The sequence below is a fragment of the Teleopsis dalmanni genome, chromosome X, assembly GCF_002237135.1.
Source record: "Teleopsis dalmanni isolate 2A chromosome X, ASM223713v2, whole genome shotgun sequence".
NCBI lineage: Eukaryota > Metazoa > Arthropoda > Insecta > Diptera > Diopsidae > Teleopsis > Teleopsis dalmanni.
This window is the reverse complement of record NC_051848.1, coordinates 37,456,937-37,474,039: the sequence shown is the minus strand read 5'-3', so window position 1 is coordinate 37,474,039 and position 17,103 is coordinate 37,456,937. Positions and strand designations below refer to the sequence as shown.

At 28.8% G+C, this 17,103-nt stretch overlaps 2 long non-coding RNA genes across 5 annotated transcripts; both read right to left on the bottom strand.

Annotated features, from left to right (window-relative positions):
- Positions 1-473: 473 nt before the first annotated feature.
- Positions 474-4,332, bottom strand: LOC119687785. The gene is made up of 3 exons (XR_005253259.1): positions 3,632-4,332; positions 2,602-2,744; positions 474-1,498 (listed from the first exon to the last, which is right to left on the bottom strand). It is a non-coding gene; the product is annotated as an uncharacterized LOC119687785 (long non-coding RNA).
- A 7,795-nt stretch (positions 4,333-12,127) lies between these two features.
- On the bottom strand, positions 12,128-13,833 carry LOC119687786. Of its 4 annotated transcripts, XR_005253263.1 has the most exons (7): positions 13,654-13,833; positions 13,362-13,464; positions 12,985-13,283; positions 12,660-12,906; positions 12,433-12,599; positions 12,273-12,364; positions 12,128-12,212 (listed from the first exon to the last, which is right to left on the bottom strand). It is a non-coding gene; the product is annotated as an uncharacterized LOC119687786 (long non-coding RNA). The 4 variants fall into 4 exon arrangements; XR_005253262.1 differs by lacking the exon at positions 13,654-13,833 and having other exon boundaries at positions 12,660-12,920; positions 13,362-13,494; XR_005253260.1 differs by lacking the exon at positions 13,654-13,833 and having other exon boundaries at positions 13,362-13,494.
- Positions 13,834-17,103: the final 3,270 nt, after the last annotated feature.

Here is a 17,103-nt window from a genome sequence, read left to right as displayed (position 1 = left end):
CTTAAGAACTGTTTATATATATTTATCACATATTTTCATTGTTTCTGAAAGAGATGCGATTTATGGCATATAACTTTCAATGTAAATTTTTTTGTTAGTTATAGTATTCTAGTTGTCAAAATTTTTTGTAGTTAAGAAGTTTGGTCTAAGATATATAAATCGTGTGTATAACAAATTAGAATTTTTCACGTCGATTAAAAGATGATTTTTGAAAAAAAAAGGTTAGTCTCAAGGATGTCTCCAAAAACGACACTAAAAGAGCAAATTGCAATAATTTGCCTGATGTTTATTTCGCATGGAGAAATGACCTCTTGAAATATCTATAATGCCAAAAAGAACTATTACGATTGCTACTGTGAAACCACTAATAATCATAATGTTTGATAGTTTTAATGTACTAAATTTATGTTATCAGTTCCAATACTTCTATGTGATATGTCTTGGTTGATTCAAATAAAAAAATAGACTTTATGTTAGTTGCTGCTTTTGTATTTTGTTTTCTAAAGTTAGATGACCACTGGTATGAAGAATTATGAAATTTTATCTAATATATTGAAACCGAATAATCAGTAGTTCCACGATGTTTCTTCAAACAGACTCACGTTTGTTTATAGTTTGTTGCCTCTTTAACAATATTCTTAAATATTTTACTGTTTGAATTCTTCATGTCTGGATTGAAAATACTTAGTAAATCTCTACTAAATCTTTAGTTTTATGAGATATGGTTTAGGTATTGACTCCACGATGTTTCTTCAAACAGACTCACGTTTGTTTATAGTTTGTTGCCTCTTTAACCATATTCTTACATCTTTTTCTGTTTGGTTTCTTCATGTTCTGGATTGAAAATACTTAGTAAATCTCTACTAAATCTTTAGTTTTATAAGATATGGTTTAGGTATTGACTCCACGATGTTTCTTCAAACAGACTCACGTGTGTTTATAGTTTGTTGCCTCTTTAACCATATTCTTACATCTTTTTCTGTTTGGTTTCTTCATGTTCTGGATTGAAAATACTTAGTAAATCTCTACTAAATCTTTAGTTTTATAAGATATGGTTTAGGTATTGACTCTACGATGTTTCTTCAACCAGACTCACGTGTGTTTATAGTTTGTTACCTCTTTAACCATATTCTTACATCTTTTTCTGTTTGGTTTCTTCATGTTCTGGATTGAAAATACTTAGTAAATCTCTACTAAATCTTTAGTTTTATAAGATATGGTTTAGGTATTGACTCCACGATGTTTCTTCAAACAGACTCACGTTTGTTTATAGATTGTTGCCTCTTTAACAATATTCTTAAATCTTTTACTGTTTGAATTCTTCATGTTCTGGATTGAAAATACTTAGTAAATTTTTACTAATTTTGACATAAATTATTGAGTTTAGCATCTTCTCCCTTTTTGATGCTTGTGTTATCTCTCATAATTTGTCTGGATTATGTTATGATATCAGCATCCCATGAAACGTTGTTGCTGGTATAATATTTTTTTCCTTACCCTAAAATTATTTTAATTATATTTTAAGGGATATTTTTTTATTTTTCTTTTATCATTGTTGATAATAATATAAATTAAAAAAATTATTTTTTTGGCTATGTATAATTTAAACTATTATATTTGAGCTTAAAATTTTTAGAGATATTTAGGTTAATATCATCCAAAACACGTTTTTTTAAACACTGCATTCAATTTAGAAGAGTTCTGGTACTTAGTGACAAAAATAAATAATACGGACAAATCTAATGTAGTATATATGTATGTATGTTGATCCTTTTTTCAAATCAGCGCAACTGGGCACTTTTACTCTTTGATAGCTGGGGGTACTACAGGGTCCCACCTATCTCATTGACTAATTTATGTATTCCTTATATATTCCTTATATTCTTTATTTATTCATGAATATATTTGAAAAATAAAAGAGGTGCTGAAGCCAGTACAGTATTGGCTGTATATTGTATTGGCTGCAAACATGAGCCTGATCTTGATAATCCCAAGATCTTACATGAACAAAGAAACCAAAATAAAAGGTGTTTTCTGAAAACGCTTTCAATACTTAAAATTCCGAATAGTATAAGACTAAATTATAAAACGGATACGGACAACTGTGCTCAGGCTTATACGAATATTATAAACAATTGTAATTTTCCGCTATAAAATTGAACATTGTATATTTTGTTTAGTTTCCCTGAAGATGACTATCGAAGATAGTCGAAATATTAGAACAATTATTTTTATAAAATATAAATTTTTTAAATATAAATAATAAATTAGTGTTCTTATTTCTATATAATCTATTTTTATTATTATATTTGTTAATATTAAAAATATACCTTCCTTCTTTAAAAAGTACAGACAGACAGACCCCAGTAAAATTAAGTTAAGTGATTAAGTGATTATTAATCACTTAACTTAATTTTACTTGGGTATGTCTGTCTGTACTTTTTAAAGAAAGAAGGTATATATCAAATTATATTTTTATATCAACAAAATTTCAAATTATTTCAAATTATAATCAAATTATTATTTGTTAATGAATTTGAATTTTTTTTGGCAATGTTTGGCATAAAAATTAAAATAAATAAAAAAATAAAATTAATTTACCAAAAGTTCATACTTGTCCGGGTTCGGTTGGAATCATTCCAATTATATTAAATTTTCCAAAATATATGCATTTAAATTGGATATTTGTGATGTCAATCAATTATCTCACAAGGGCTTTGAGCTAGATCAGTATGGTCTTCATTCTAAAAATGAGCAGAAATTTTACTTGTATTTACGTTTAAATATTATAAAATCATTAGAGATTAAAATATTTTAAAATCATTAGTCATTGATTAGTAATAATCATTAAAATCATTAATTACTGATTTTAAATATTTTCAAATCATTAGTTCATTCCAGCTTAATGATCTAAAGATTGATCGTCGATTGATCGCTCAATTTACCAGGCTATATTAGAGAAAACTCTATGGTATAAACTGTTGTACACAATATTTTAGATGTCCTCTTAATGAACATCTATTCTATACTTAGTACTAGAATTTATAATACGTAGATTGGTAGTTCGTGTGGCAAAAAAGTGTTCTCATGTTCTTCGCAATGAATTCACTACTTGTTATCCTCAACTAGAAAAGAGTAAAAGAGGTAGTAATTGTGGACGATGTAGTGCTATTAGTATCAGGTTTATTGCCTGCAGAGCTTTCCACAATTTTAATATAAATAATTAAAATTAAATAAATAGGTTTTGAAGTTTTTTAAGTTTTTAATAACAGGGCACTGTTGACGGAGAATTTGTAAAGCAAATCCATTTAATCATTTATTTACACGATGCCATTGCTCAAACTTATAATTGATAGGCTTAGGTAGGCTACACATATCATGAGAAGCGTAGGAGCTATAAATATTATTATATTTCTTTACCCCGCTTCACTTACCACCCATCAACTTATTCGTTAAACATACTATCATTTCTTCCACACAGACACTAGAGGGTTTGAAGATATGGCAATTTTAACATATTGAAATATACAAAATTTTTATTCAAATGCGTCGCATTTGGTCGTTCCAATTAATGACGCAAATCGGGTATTAGTGTACATTTAATTCTAAAAACTTAATGAGGTAAACTTACAATTGCTAATCCTCCCGTTCATTGTCCTCATATTGCTGTTTTCTGCGAGAAACTAACCTTATTGACCACTACTCACCAAATTAATAAGAGGTGTTTGTTTAAAATCAAACTCCCTGAAGTGTGAAATTTCCTCAACTAATAACTCATAGATCTTAGTTGTAAATTGTTCTAAGATTGTTCTCTTCATCCGTTCTCAATAGTTTCGTAGGCATTCAGTTCACACTTCCAAGTCAAATTCCTGTTCCCGTTGGTGCTCTGTAGCATTAAAAGTTTCTGGATTTTCTAAATCCACCTGGTCCTTGAATTTATTTTGTTTGTTTGCAAATTTTTTTTGTTTTTTAAATTTGGTAATATAGGTAGCTTCCCTACGACTTCCACCAATTGGTAGGATTCGTTTAGATTTCAGCTTGAGGAGAGCTTTGTCGTTTCCAGGACTCCTATTTTTTTTCCATTTTTTATTATTCAGTTTATTCACACCAATTTTATTTGTTTGTTTAGTATTTTTGACTTTACTACGAATGTTCACTTCTTTTGGAAGACGAATGCATATTTTCCAAGAAGGAGAAGATGGTGATGTTACTACGGGGTCGGTACAGTGGAAAAATATATGTAATAACAGGATTATTATTAGACAAAGTATTGCTATTACAAAAATATTCATATTGCAATTTCTTTTTTGAATTTGGAAAAATAAAATGTTTAATATAAATTACTCCAAAATATACAAAAATTTTGCAATACGAAAGCAGCAACTAAAATGATGAAAACTGAATTATAAATAAATTTATTTTTGTAAATAAATGAAGTATCTTTATTTTAAATATATGCCAACTTGATTCAAAATTATTAGAAATTTATTATTATTGAAATAAAGTACAGTCTGTATGAGAGTTTTCCACTTCCCAATATATTTATTGGGCTTTATATTTGCGGAGTGACACAGGGGTACCGTTTTTAATCCTCCTTTGAGATCAATAAAAGCAGGAAAGTGTTACAGATATCGGAACCAACTATAAAGTGACGATTTCAAGTTAGGTTGAGTTATCTGATTTACAGAATGTGTTCAAAAAGTATTGAGAATTTTGATGCTGTACGCACTGTATTGTATCTTAGTTATCGAGTCATGTTTTTTTATGTATTGGTTGTGCGTACCATGTTTAATTTATGATTGCCCAGGTGAAAAGGGGAGTTGTAAATTATAGATGTTTGTTCCGTACAAATGTGACAACATGTATGGAACAAGACCTATTTATTTCTTTGTGTATAACTCTGAAATAGGTTCAGTGGAAATGTATGTAAGTCGTACAAAACTTAAATGTCCGATAAAGATTCAGATCGATCTGAAGAAATCTTTTTTGGTATCATCTCAAATATCATCAGTCAAAAATTAGTTTTGGTGGTAGCGATTCTAAGTGCTTTGGAAATGTCGTCACTTGGTGCTGTACTGAAATTTTCTCGACTATTGCAATTAATTTATCAGTCTTTGTCTAATAAACTGCTATCGCTCTTTAAAATCAAGTAATTCTTCATCTAATATAAATCACATATTTTATTTGTGAGTTTTATTTATTTTGTATATTTCGTTTTTTTATTCTCTATTAATAATATTATTTTACTTTTTTTTAGAGATACTTTTTTTTAGAGTATATTTTTGCAACAACTGCATGCAATATTCGAAGCAAAGAGTGCAATGACGTTCTGCATGAAGGCAAATGGTTGGCGACTGACTGGCTGGTATATAAATAAATTTTGTAATTTATAATCATAATTGAAATAAACTACTATAATTAAAATAACATTAATTTTAACATGAATTTATTATTTATGAAATTAATCAGAAGTTTTACGACCACCTTAGATAAAACTATCTTATTTTTCTTTTTACTCTATATAATCATCCCAGCGATGTTCAAACTTATTTAGCCTTTCTAAATATTGTGTATTGTGTTAAGCTTTCTAAAATAGCCATTTACGATGAATAATAGAAATTGGAATAGAAATAAATACGCTACCAGCCCCCAACGGAGCGGCGAACTGCGACCATGGGTGATAATTTGTGCTGTAACAGACTCTAATCCAACAGAAGACTTTCCGCCTTCCGAATGAAAGCCAGAATGACAGTCGTTGAGGATCTCTTAATGTCAGAAGGGGAGAGTAGTTTTCGACCCAGGGCAGTCACAGAGTATGTGACTTGAAGTCGCGTTTGCTTCTAAACAGACTTGACAATTTATCTTTTTGGACAGACCCATTTTGTTGAGGTGATAATGCAGTCCATGGTGACCCGTTAAATGAACAGTAAAATTATTTGAACCAAATTCTATGCGTTGAGTGTCCTGGCTATGTACCGGGGCGTGCTTATCGCTATATGTTTCCTTACAATATGTGATACTAATAGCTTCTATATATCAGCCATTCATTCGAAATATATCAGCTATCAGCTCTAAATCAACTATCGGTTGTAACTAATTGCAAGCTTCTTTTTATATTTTCCCCCTGATTACTGGAATGAGATCTCAGCCAGATGACTTTCAAGTCTAATGGTTGAGATCATTTAAATTTTTCCCTAAAAGGTGGTTTTAGCGGGTTCAAGTCTCACACTGTTTTTTTTTATTTTTTTCACCTACTGTAAAAACCTCTAATACTGGAGTATGTTTCCCGATTTTTGTTTTTGAGTTTAAGATTTTTTAAGTCTGATGTTACCAAGCGCGGTACCTACTTTCAGAAAATCTATATTAAAGATAAGTGTTTATGCAAAATGTTTAATGGCCTGCTGATATCTGAAAGAAGTCAGGCATCAATTTTTAAAAGTGGTTTTAACCTATACGATCTATAACTATCTGTATATTCAAGATGCAGTGAGAGCCTGGTTATAATTTTTTAAAGTTAACGATGTTTCTTCCGTAATTTGTGATAATTTCTTCCACTAGCGTATAAAGCTATATAGCCAAAATATATATTTATGTATATCTTTTATTGCTGTAATATATAATATATGTATTATATTACAATTTTTACATTTATTGTAAATGAAATAAGTTTAAATAATAATATACAGCAATGACTTGAAAATTGTTATGTGATTTCCTGAACACTACGGACCACTATGGATGGACCACTATGGGTTCCCAAATTCAATCGTTACCCATACATTATTAAAAAAGCGTGTGAAATGATATTGCATGAAGAAAAATGGAGTTCGAGAAGACACCTGACTTTTTAAATATAGCTCTATGTGATATATGTTTCGGTTTTTCTGACAGTATATTCAAGACTTTGAACTGTTTTGGGGTACAATGGAATGACTTTTGTATGTTTTTATGTTTTTGGCAATGGATAAACAAACTTTGTAAACCTGGGTTTATAAAAATGTTTATATTATATATTTTTTCAAATCAATCATTGGATACATAACAAGCTAAATATATTTTAGAAAATTTAAATCTATGGATAAAATACGTGGTGGCTGTGTATGAATGGACAATTTGTTTACTTAATTATTTAAATAAATAATTTAAACAAACCCTGAAATAATAGTATAAACTTTTTTAAAATCGGATTGTTATGTTTTTTAGTAAGTTTGTGATGATTGTATCGTAATATTGCCTAGTAGCTCTTATTTTAAATTGATTTTTAACGCCTGTTTTGACGAAAGAAACTAAATTTTTATATATAAACTCTTGTTGTCAATAAAGAGGTTTGTATCGAACAGTAGTGAAAATGCAACAACAAAAATTTTTTCTAATTTTTTAAATTAATTAAAGTTTTGGCAGAACATACCAGCTGTTTCGAGTATTGCCAAATGCCCATCATCATTGGTCTTGGAATTATTTATTGTATTTAATTATTCGTAAATAATTTTTTTTGACTGCAAGTACCAAGGGTTGAACACCTACCTTACCAAATTTGAAATTAAATGTTAGTGTCATTAGCCAACTGACCTTTTGTTAAGGATCTTCCATAGGGTTAGTATTGCTTTTTCGCAAATTATAAAATAAATTATATTTAAAAATTAAATAATATTTAAAAATTAAATAATATTTAAAAATTAAATAATATTTAAAAACTGCATAACATGAGCTAAAAAGGTTTAGGTGCCTGAGTACTTTCTGAGATGAATAAAATAATATAATTAAATGAAATAATACTTATCAAAAATCGAAGACAAAAATCCATATTTCCCATGTTAGTTTTTAAAAAACAATTCATACACATAATTACGTCATATTACAGAATTATAATTCTTATTAACTTTACCAATGAGTGTTTATAAAAGTTATATAGCAACTTTATAGAATTTGTAAATTTAATATAATATTGTTATTGGTCTTCCATTTGGTTTGTCACCTTCAAGTTCCCTTTTGAATTACTTTTATTTTAAATCGATGAATAATATCATAGAATAATTAACGGAAATAATACCAATCCAGTAAAAATCTAAAACAAAAAGAAATCGCTATTCCATTATTCATATATGTTTTAGAAAATTTTTTAATATATGATATACTACTGCTAATGTGCTGGTATAGTTTGTTGCTAAAGTAAAAGGTGTATGCCTAAGTTTTTTCGCGTTTAACTAAGAGATGGCGCAAATGAAAGCTATATAGCGTATTAGTTTGACATGTACGTCATTTTATTTGTCTAATATCAAACTACAATCATAGAAGTAGACCTGGCGAGACCGATAGTTTAACATCAAGGCCGAATCGCTTAGGCAAAGAAGACCATGCGTGGTTATACCAGAACGGTTGCGTATTATGAACTATTGAAGACCGGTGAAACTCTTAATGCACAACTCTATTCTCAACAAATGATTAATTTAAATCACGTATTAATCGAAAAACGAAAAGATAACGATAGTTGTATAATTTAGTAGTATTAGTAGTCCTAATAATCTATAACACAAATATCGAAATGCATACCCATAAGAATATTTTAAAATATTCTGTACGGTTTTAAATCATCATATCATATCTCGTAGATTAACTATGATTAACTCTTACAAACATTCAATAAAATTAAATTGAAATAATTTATATTTTTCAATTTAATAAGTTACGTTGGACCATGGAATGAATGGGCCATAAGACAAGAAATGGCAATGCATTATATGACAATACACAGTCTCATACAGTAAAACTAGTGGGAGATACCTTGAAATCATTTGGGTGAGAGAACTTTCCACATCTGCTGTACTTCTGAGACTTGGCGCCAGCTGACTATTACCTTTTCGCTTCAATAGGGTACGCGCTTGTAGAGTACCAATTCAGTAATATCGAAGAAGTTGGAATATGTCTTGACAAATCCTTTTCCGAACAAGACAAAAGACACTTTTTCTGTTATAGAGTTTATAAATTAGTTAAAAGATGGACGAAATGTGTATAAGCCTATGGCCAATTTTTTTAATAAAAAAAATTGATTTTCTTTGAAAATTACTCAGTTTCAAAAAAAAAAAAAACACCAGGAAAAAACTTATGCAGATACCAGGTATATATAATAATATTAAAGTTAGATTTAATAATTATTGTATTAATCGGGCTTTAAAACAAACTTTAATATGGACAGTTTTTCTCATTATTATATAATTTTTTAAATATATTTTTTAAATTTTTTTTATTATTATTATTATTTATTATTATTTTTTTTATTATTTATTTTTTTTTATTTTATTAAAATTTTTATATTTTTTTAATTTTTTTTAAAAGCTTTTATAATTTTTTTTTTTAACTCTCATTAATTTTATTTATTTTCTATAATTTAATTTAATTTTTTTTTGTATTATATCAAAATTTTTGATATATTTTTTTTTAATTTTTTGTTAATATTTTTTAAAATTTATTTTTAAAATTTTTGTTGTTGTTGTTGTAGTTTGAGTTAGTGCTATTGCGCACCTTTATTCTTTTGTGGCTGGGGGGGCTTATCCCTGTCCCACACTAAGCTTTAACTATATTAGAATTATTATCGTTTATTTATCTTTTAACTGATGACGGATCGTAGGTCAGCACATCTTCCTGTGCGTCCTTAGGTGGACTTAAGGTTTGTTAGGGCGGGGTTGGGCAACATATCGACTTATGTGAATAATTTTAGGGCTTTGTCCTTGATACATTTTTTCACTGAGTCGATCCTTAGATCTCTATGCATGTCTGTTGTTCTAATATACCAATAAATCTTAATTAGTCTTCTTAAAGCCAAGTTTTGTGCTATCTATAATTGCTTTATGGCAGTATTTTTTTAATTTTTTTTAAAAATTTTATTAATTTTTTGAAAAAGCTTTTTTTTTACTTTTTTTTTGTTTTTTAACATATTTGCTAACTGTAGACCATATAATAACCAGAAAGGGTTAATATATAGAAAAGGACAATAATATGAATTGAATACATTTAATGCGGGTCATAGAAAGTTAATTTATATTAAAACCGGTCAACTAAAAAATCTCGGTACGTAGAAGATACATAGATCAGTATATGCTATTACTCGCAGTAAGTATGATTTGCAAGAAATTTATTTTTAAATTAATACAGTTGTTCTCATTAATTCAATATGTGCTTTAGGTTTGTTGCTGTTTTATTTTCACATTGGAAGAAAACACCTTAAACAATATACGAGCATTAAGAGATTAATGATCATATAAAAATGTTATCATTTTTTTTGTATTGAAGCACAAAAAGAAGATCACGAATGCATGTTGTGCATCATGCGGAGCATCGTATATGCAATTAAAATTCGCATAAAACACATAAGCTGACCTCTGAGATACATTGGGTCGAGCGGAACCGTTGCGCCAAAAATCAACCAAGAATGCATAGTAATTAAAAGCACGCAGAAAGGTTGGTGAAGGTGCAATATTAGCAAGTCGAAAAGAGGCAACAGCTAATTACAAATTGGAGCTTAAAGAATAATTCATTAGCGAGGCAGCAAAGAGCATGAAAATAAGCCGAAAGCACGCAAATCGCTCACCCGCCACTTATGCATTTACTTCCTGACTAAACAACTAGAGCAATTAATAACAGAAATTATAATTGCAATATAATGTTGCACATGCGAATGAATATGATATATCAAAGTAAACAATTACAATGAAAATGCTTACTTTGCACTACATATACCATAATATTATATTTTCACCCTGAATGTTGTCATTTAACTAAAAAAACTATGCAATTTTAATAAAAATATATAAAAGGATGATCTTTTTTTATAGCATTACTGATAAAATCATTCCGGTCATATGACAACATGGGAGAATCTGAGAAAGTAAAATATCGAGATTGAATTATTCATCATATTTTCAATCATTCACTACGATATCTCACTTTTGACTTTTAAATGTAAAATTGATAGCTTACCACCATTGATAGCTTACCACCATTGATAGCTTACCCCCATTGATAGCTTACCCCCATTGATAGCTCATCGCCATAGACTAGTGCTTTCAAACATCTGTACAAAAAGCACTATTATGAAAGTTGTGTTGCCATTAAAGGTTAATTCAAATCGATGGTTGCTCTAGAACCATGCCGCACTATCCTCTTAAAACGATAAACCTAACAGACCATATTTACTCAATTTTTAGAGAGCGGTTGTTTAACAAGTTTCGCGATCTCGTTGTCAATAACTTTATTTTTGAAGAAATATGATGTGACTACGCTATCAGCCCATAAACTGTAGAAAATAGTGCATTTGCAGTGTGTATCAGATATTGAAGCATTACTGTCGGAGGTTCTTCGCATTAAGAAGAGTAATTTTGCTCCTAGATGAAGTCACTAAGGCAAAAGTGATCCTAAATATTAGCCGTTGAAATGCTCATTTACTAAAATCATAATGCAAACAATGATCAAGCGGATTGAAAGTTTTGCACCATCAAGATATGAATGCGAAGTTTTTCATAATATGGATGGATAGACACAAATTTTTCATGAACGCTGTTGGATTGATGAATTACACCTTGTGCTGTGAAAATCGATGAGTCTTTTTTTAAATAGCAGAACTACTAGCTCGATCATATGGATTTTAAAATTGACGAAGCTCACTTTAGCAAATTTTGCTAGTGTATAGATTATAAATAAATTTTAAAAAAATATATGACTGCAAATATTTTGCTATCTTCTGGAGAGAGAGAGAGAGATACACGAAAAACTTTTACATCTTTCCAAATTAACAACAGCACCGTTATTAACATATATAAAAGCAACATTATTGTAAAGTTTAATTCCCCGTTTTATTGTATGAATACAGCAAACGCATTCGATTCGTTTCAATGTGTTCTTCATATTCAAAAGCTTGGCACTACTACAGATTGCTCCTCATCGATTATGATATCAGGAAAAGTATACACTGTTTGGTTTCGCATAATCAAAAACAAGTGTATTCCCAAATTATCAATACCAGGAACTAAAAATACAAATACATACAAGACAACTCCCTCATTATAAAAATCAAAGTAAGACAATTAAAAAAGATATTACAATATATTTTAACTTTATTTTTCAGAAATTTTTGATCCAGATTAAAAATAAAATAAACACAAATTAACTAATGGTTCCATAGACGACGACTCCATTACATTCACTACATCATGAACAATCTGAAATTTAAAAGTTATATATAATTTTTCATCAAATCAGATATATTAATATTTTCTTACACATATCTCAAGTGATATGCTTAATTGATTTCAACAGATTTACTTTGATCCACTTGAGAGTTTTAATTAAAGTAATTCTTTTAGGGTTATTTCTAGGGAATACAAAAGAAATCATATGCATAATATGAAGATTTCGATATACCATATATGTACTACTCACTTTCATTATAGATTTGTACTATAAATTTTCATATATGTATATATACATGTATATAGGTATATGCTTTCATTGTAATTGCTTTTAAATATTGTATGTACTTCCTTCCACCAGTCAATCATTCATTATATCCGTTGATAACCAAAAGAGAAACTCTCTTCAAAAAAAATCTAAGATTTCAATGAATTAAAGATATATAACAAATAATAATTAATTGAATTTCCACCTACCTGGTCTTTTATTAAATAATGAATATTACACATTAATATAGTACTGTTAACCAAAGCAACTTGCATAAGATAAGGATATATAGTAAGATTTTTATAAATGAAATGTGTATTATAAAAATTTACGAAGTCGAAGGAATCATTATCTATAGTAGTGTATAATGAAACAACACGTATCCTTAACTTCACTCCATTTTAATAATAAGTGGAAATTTTTATCCAGTATAAAGAAATTTTATAGAGAAAGAATCTTAAATCGAAATGCTATTATAATTTAATGAAATCTTTGGAATTAATTTGTGTAAGATAATCTAATAATCTCACTCACCTCTTTCTTAACTTAGTTTATATGAAAGTTTATATATGGTTTAAAATTGAGATATAGTTTTCCTAACATATTCTTTTGCCACGGATGGATTGGATGGTGCCTCCTTGAAAAAAGTTTAAAAGAAGTGGATATAAGATTTTGATAAGGTTAGAAGCATAATAGTTCTAATAGTTTTCGTTTTAGTTAGTCTTTCTAATATTATAATAAATGATGAAACAACACGTATCCTTAACTTCACTCCATTTTAATAATAAGTGGAAATTTTTATCCAGTATAAAGAAATTTTATAGAGAAAGAATCTTAAATCGAAATGCTATTATAATTTAATGAAATCTTTGGAATTAATTTGTGTAAGATAATCTAATAATCTCACTCACCTCTTTCTGAACTTAGTTTATATGAAAGTTTATATATGGTTTAAAATTGAGATATAGTTTTCCTAACATATTCTTTTGCCACGGATGGATTGGATGGTGCCTCCTTGAAAAAAGTTTAAAAAGAAGTGGATATAGATTTTGAAAAGGTTAAAAGCATTATAGTTCTAATAGTTTTCGTTTTAGTTAACCTTTCTAATATTATAATAAAAAATCTGATATATATATTTAAATCGTTATACTCGTATTGAGTACGCAACTAACCACGCAACTATGAAATAATTTTCCTACTCACCTTATTTTTAAATTTGTGATGATAGAAATATAATATATATATAACAAACTTAATTGTTATAATTATTTGGATGCTACATTTTAATGTCCAAGTGTCCAAGTGTCCAATACGACCAAGATTGATACAACAAGAAATTTTGAAGTTAACGCTAGAATTTTGAGAAAAAACAAAAATTTTTATTTTTTAATTTTACTAGTCAGTTTCTTTAAATTTATGTCTACTTTGATTACTATATAATTATTCTTTTCGATCTAAATGATTTATTATTTATCCTTAAATAAACTTTCTTCTAAGAAAGAAATATTTTATAAACCTTTAGTTATCGCCTGGAATACCGTCAGATTTTGTATGTTTAATAATAAATAAAATAAAACACTTTGCGGACACTGTCAAACTGTAAAGCGAAGAAATCTTTTGCGTAAAGGTGTGGAACTGGATTAAAGCTTAAGCTAAGAACAACTTCTAGCTTCGACATTATTCTGAGACGCGAATTAGACGTACCAGGAAGAAGATTTTTCGACCGCGAAGAGGATTAGATAAACACTTGGTTTCTCAAGCGACATGTTGTTCTTCTTTCATTTTAAAGTGATCTGTTTTATACCATATAGTATTTTAAAATGAAAATATCTTGGATCCATTGTTACATATAAAAATCCAAAATGCGGTCGGTTGAATGTAGAAAAATTGGTAAAATTTGTTTAACCCGATTACAAGCAATAAACTCTGCGGAGAAGATATTTCATATATCAAGATGGACAGAATAGTATATGACTTCCTTAATAATTTAAAAAGATTAAGAACAGGTATCTTACTACGTAGCCCTATTCAATTACGATAATAAATCCTCCTCATTAGAACGGAACTGAGGTTGTTGACAGGTTATTTGACGTGTCAAACATGGACTGCGTTATCAACGCAATGTCGTCTCTATTTAGATGCATATGAGACTTCTAGTCACATTTGTTGTGATTGTTCGATTTTGATATGGGAGGGGAGGAGTCTGTTAGATCAGAGATTTCTGTCCTTGACATTAACTTTCATCAAAAGACATCGTCAAGTTGTCTCAACAGCTGACATTTTCATTTTCATTCCATAGGCGGAGTGTGTTCTGCTGGGACCTATAAAAGAGTAACCATGGTAGAAGTTTTTTAATTCACTGGGAGCCAATTTCCCATTTATTTTTTTATTCTGTTGCATTCTAAAAGAATGTCGGTTACAATAATGAAATTATATTTAATGTATTTTAAATTTCTTTCTCATCTAAAAGAATTAAACTCAAGTGACGACTATCAAGTCGCATATCTTAACACAATGCTCCACGGATGAATTTGACTCTAACTTTATAATAAAACAGGTTTCAAACAAATCCCTTTCGTGAGACTAATTAGTCACGTCTTTCTTTATTAATTTATATACGCATATATTAAGCTAATATTAAGCTAATAAGTATAATTGAATAAGAACTATACAACATGGCTTTAGTCATCTGTCGCAAAAATAGGTTAGGTATTCATAAAATAAATATAAAGTACAGTTCTTTTTAACAAAATTTGTTTACCTATGCTAGTTAACATTTATTTCATCGTTCTACATTTTCCATAAATGTCTGGATCTGAGTTTCTTGAGTATAAGATATAATCCCATAAAGTGCTACATTTATTTCATCGTTCTACATTTTCCATAAATGTCTGGATCTGAGTTCCTTGAGTATAAGATATAATCCCATAAAGTGCGGCAAGCTTTATAGAACATATTTCTAAAAACCTTATCTGAAAACTCTTGTCTTTGAGTTTGACTATACCTTTTTTTTTTTTTTTTTTTTTTTTTTTTTTTTTTTGCAGTTTGTGGAAAGCATCGAAAGCCACAGTGTGAGATTGAACCCACTAAAACCAACTCTTAGGAATGAATGAAGAAGATTTCCACAGCAATGTGGAAACTTCATTCCAGTAATCATGGGAAAGGGGAATGAGAAAATAGACTTAATACCTAGTGAACTAGATTCATCTAAGTCAGAAAGCAAGGGCATAAACTAGGTAGGATGGATGATATAGAAGGGGGAGGGGTTACGGCTAACTAGCGGGGATGGAATTAACAATATACTTTGTGACTGGGGTCACGAAAGCCGCGGTTATATAAGGGGATAGTGGAGAGGTTACGGTCCACTTCGTCGAAGTAGTGAGTTTGACCATACCTGTTGCGGTTTAAAAGATTTATATAAGATATTGCTTTTCTAATATCCAGATTTTTATAATATCTTCTTTCACTGTATATTACAACATTTATATTTTTTTGTATGTGTCGATGCTATATCTTTTGTATAAGATTATAGTTTAGAACTGACGAATAATGATAGTATACCAATCGATTCAAAATATCTGTATATGGAGCGGTGTTTTACTTAATGCGAAACTTTTTAAAATAAATTTAATTAAGTGTAAAATGTTAGAAAATAAAATTTTTGGTCTTCGTATATAAATCGTTTCGGACACTCACAAGATAGGTACTAAAAATATTGAAAAGATATATTTTTAAACATAAGTCCATGTTTTGTAATCAATGCTGCAATAACCTAAATAAACAGGTACATGAGAGGGATCATAATGTTATACATATAGCACGGTTAAAACCAATTAAAAGTCATATTTGAGAACATGGAACGAATAGATAAGAATTATAGATAAGAATAATCCCATTCTTCAACATGAAAAGGGGAGCATATACATTGCTACATAGCAGAGTTGATTTGAGAATTCTATGTGAAGTCACTACAGGGTATTAAAGCTGGAACTGCAACTTGTATAAATAAGACATCTACCAAAGAAACTAATACGGTTAAAACTTTAAAGATGGAGACACAATGAAGCATGTAATTGCTAAAAATCCAGGTCTATTCACGACTGAACTACTGGTAATTAAAAAGCTGGGATTAATAGAAAATATTTAATAAGGAATTTAACTTGATAAAATTAATGTTTTCTTAACAAAATAAAAAGCTTATAAAAAGGCACAAGGTGGGTGTAACCTGCAACCGCAGTGAATATAGGTCTATTGGTCCTAATTTTCTCTTTGCAATAAAAAGGATTAGAAGAGGAACGAAATCGGAATAGTTTTTTTTTTGAATAAATTAAGTGGACAATTGTCTTTAAAAAAATGTTAATATAAAATGATCAATAATTACTTTGCCTTTTGCCAGAATAATGTAGAGGAACTTATATATCTTTCACAAATATAAGTTCGTTCCAACACCTGAACTCTAAATGTATGACAATCGTAAGAGAACTCATTCTTCGTTAATGTAATTAAAAAAAAAACAATTAAAAAAAATGTTTGTTTTTATATAAAATTTTTTATTGTAACTTTTTAAAAAAGTTTTTAATAACATTTAAACATTTTCTAAATAATAATAAAATGTATTTTTATGCCTGTATAAATATTTTTATAAATACGTTC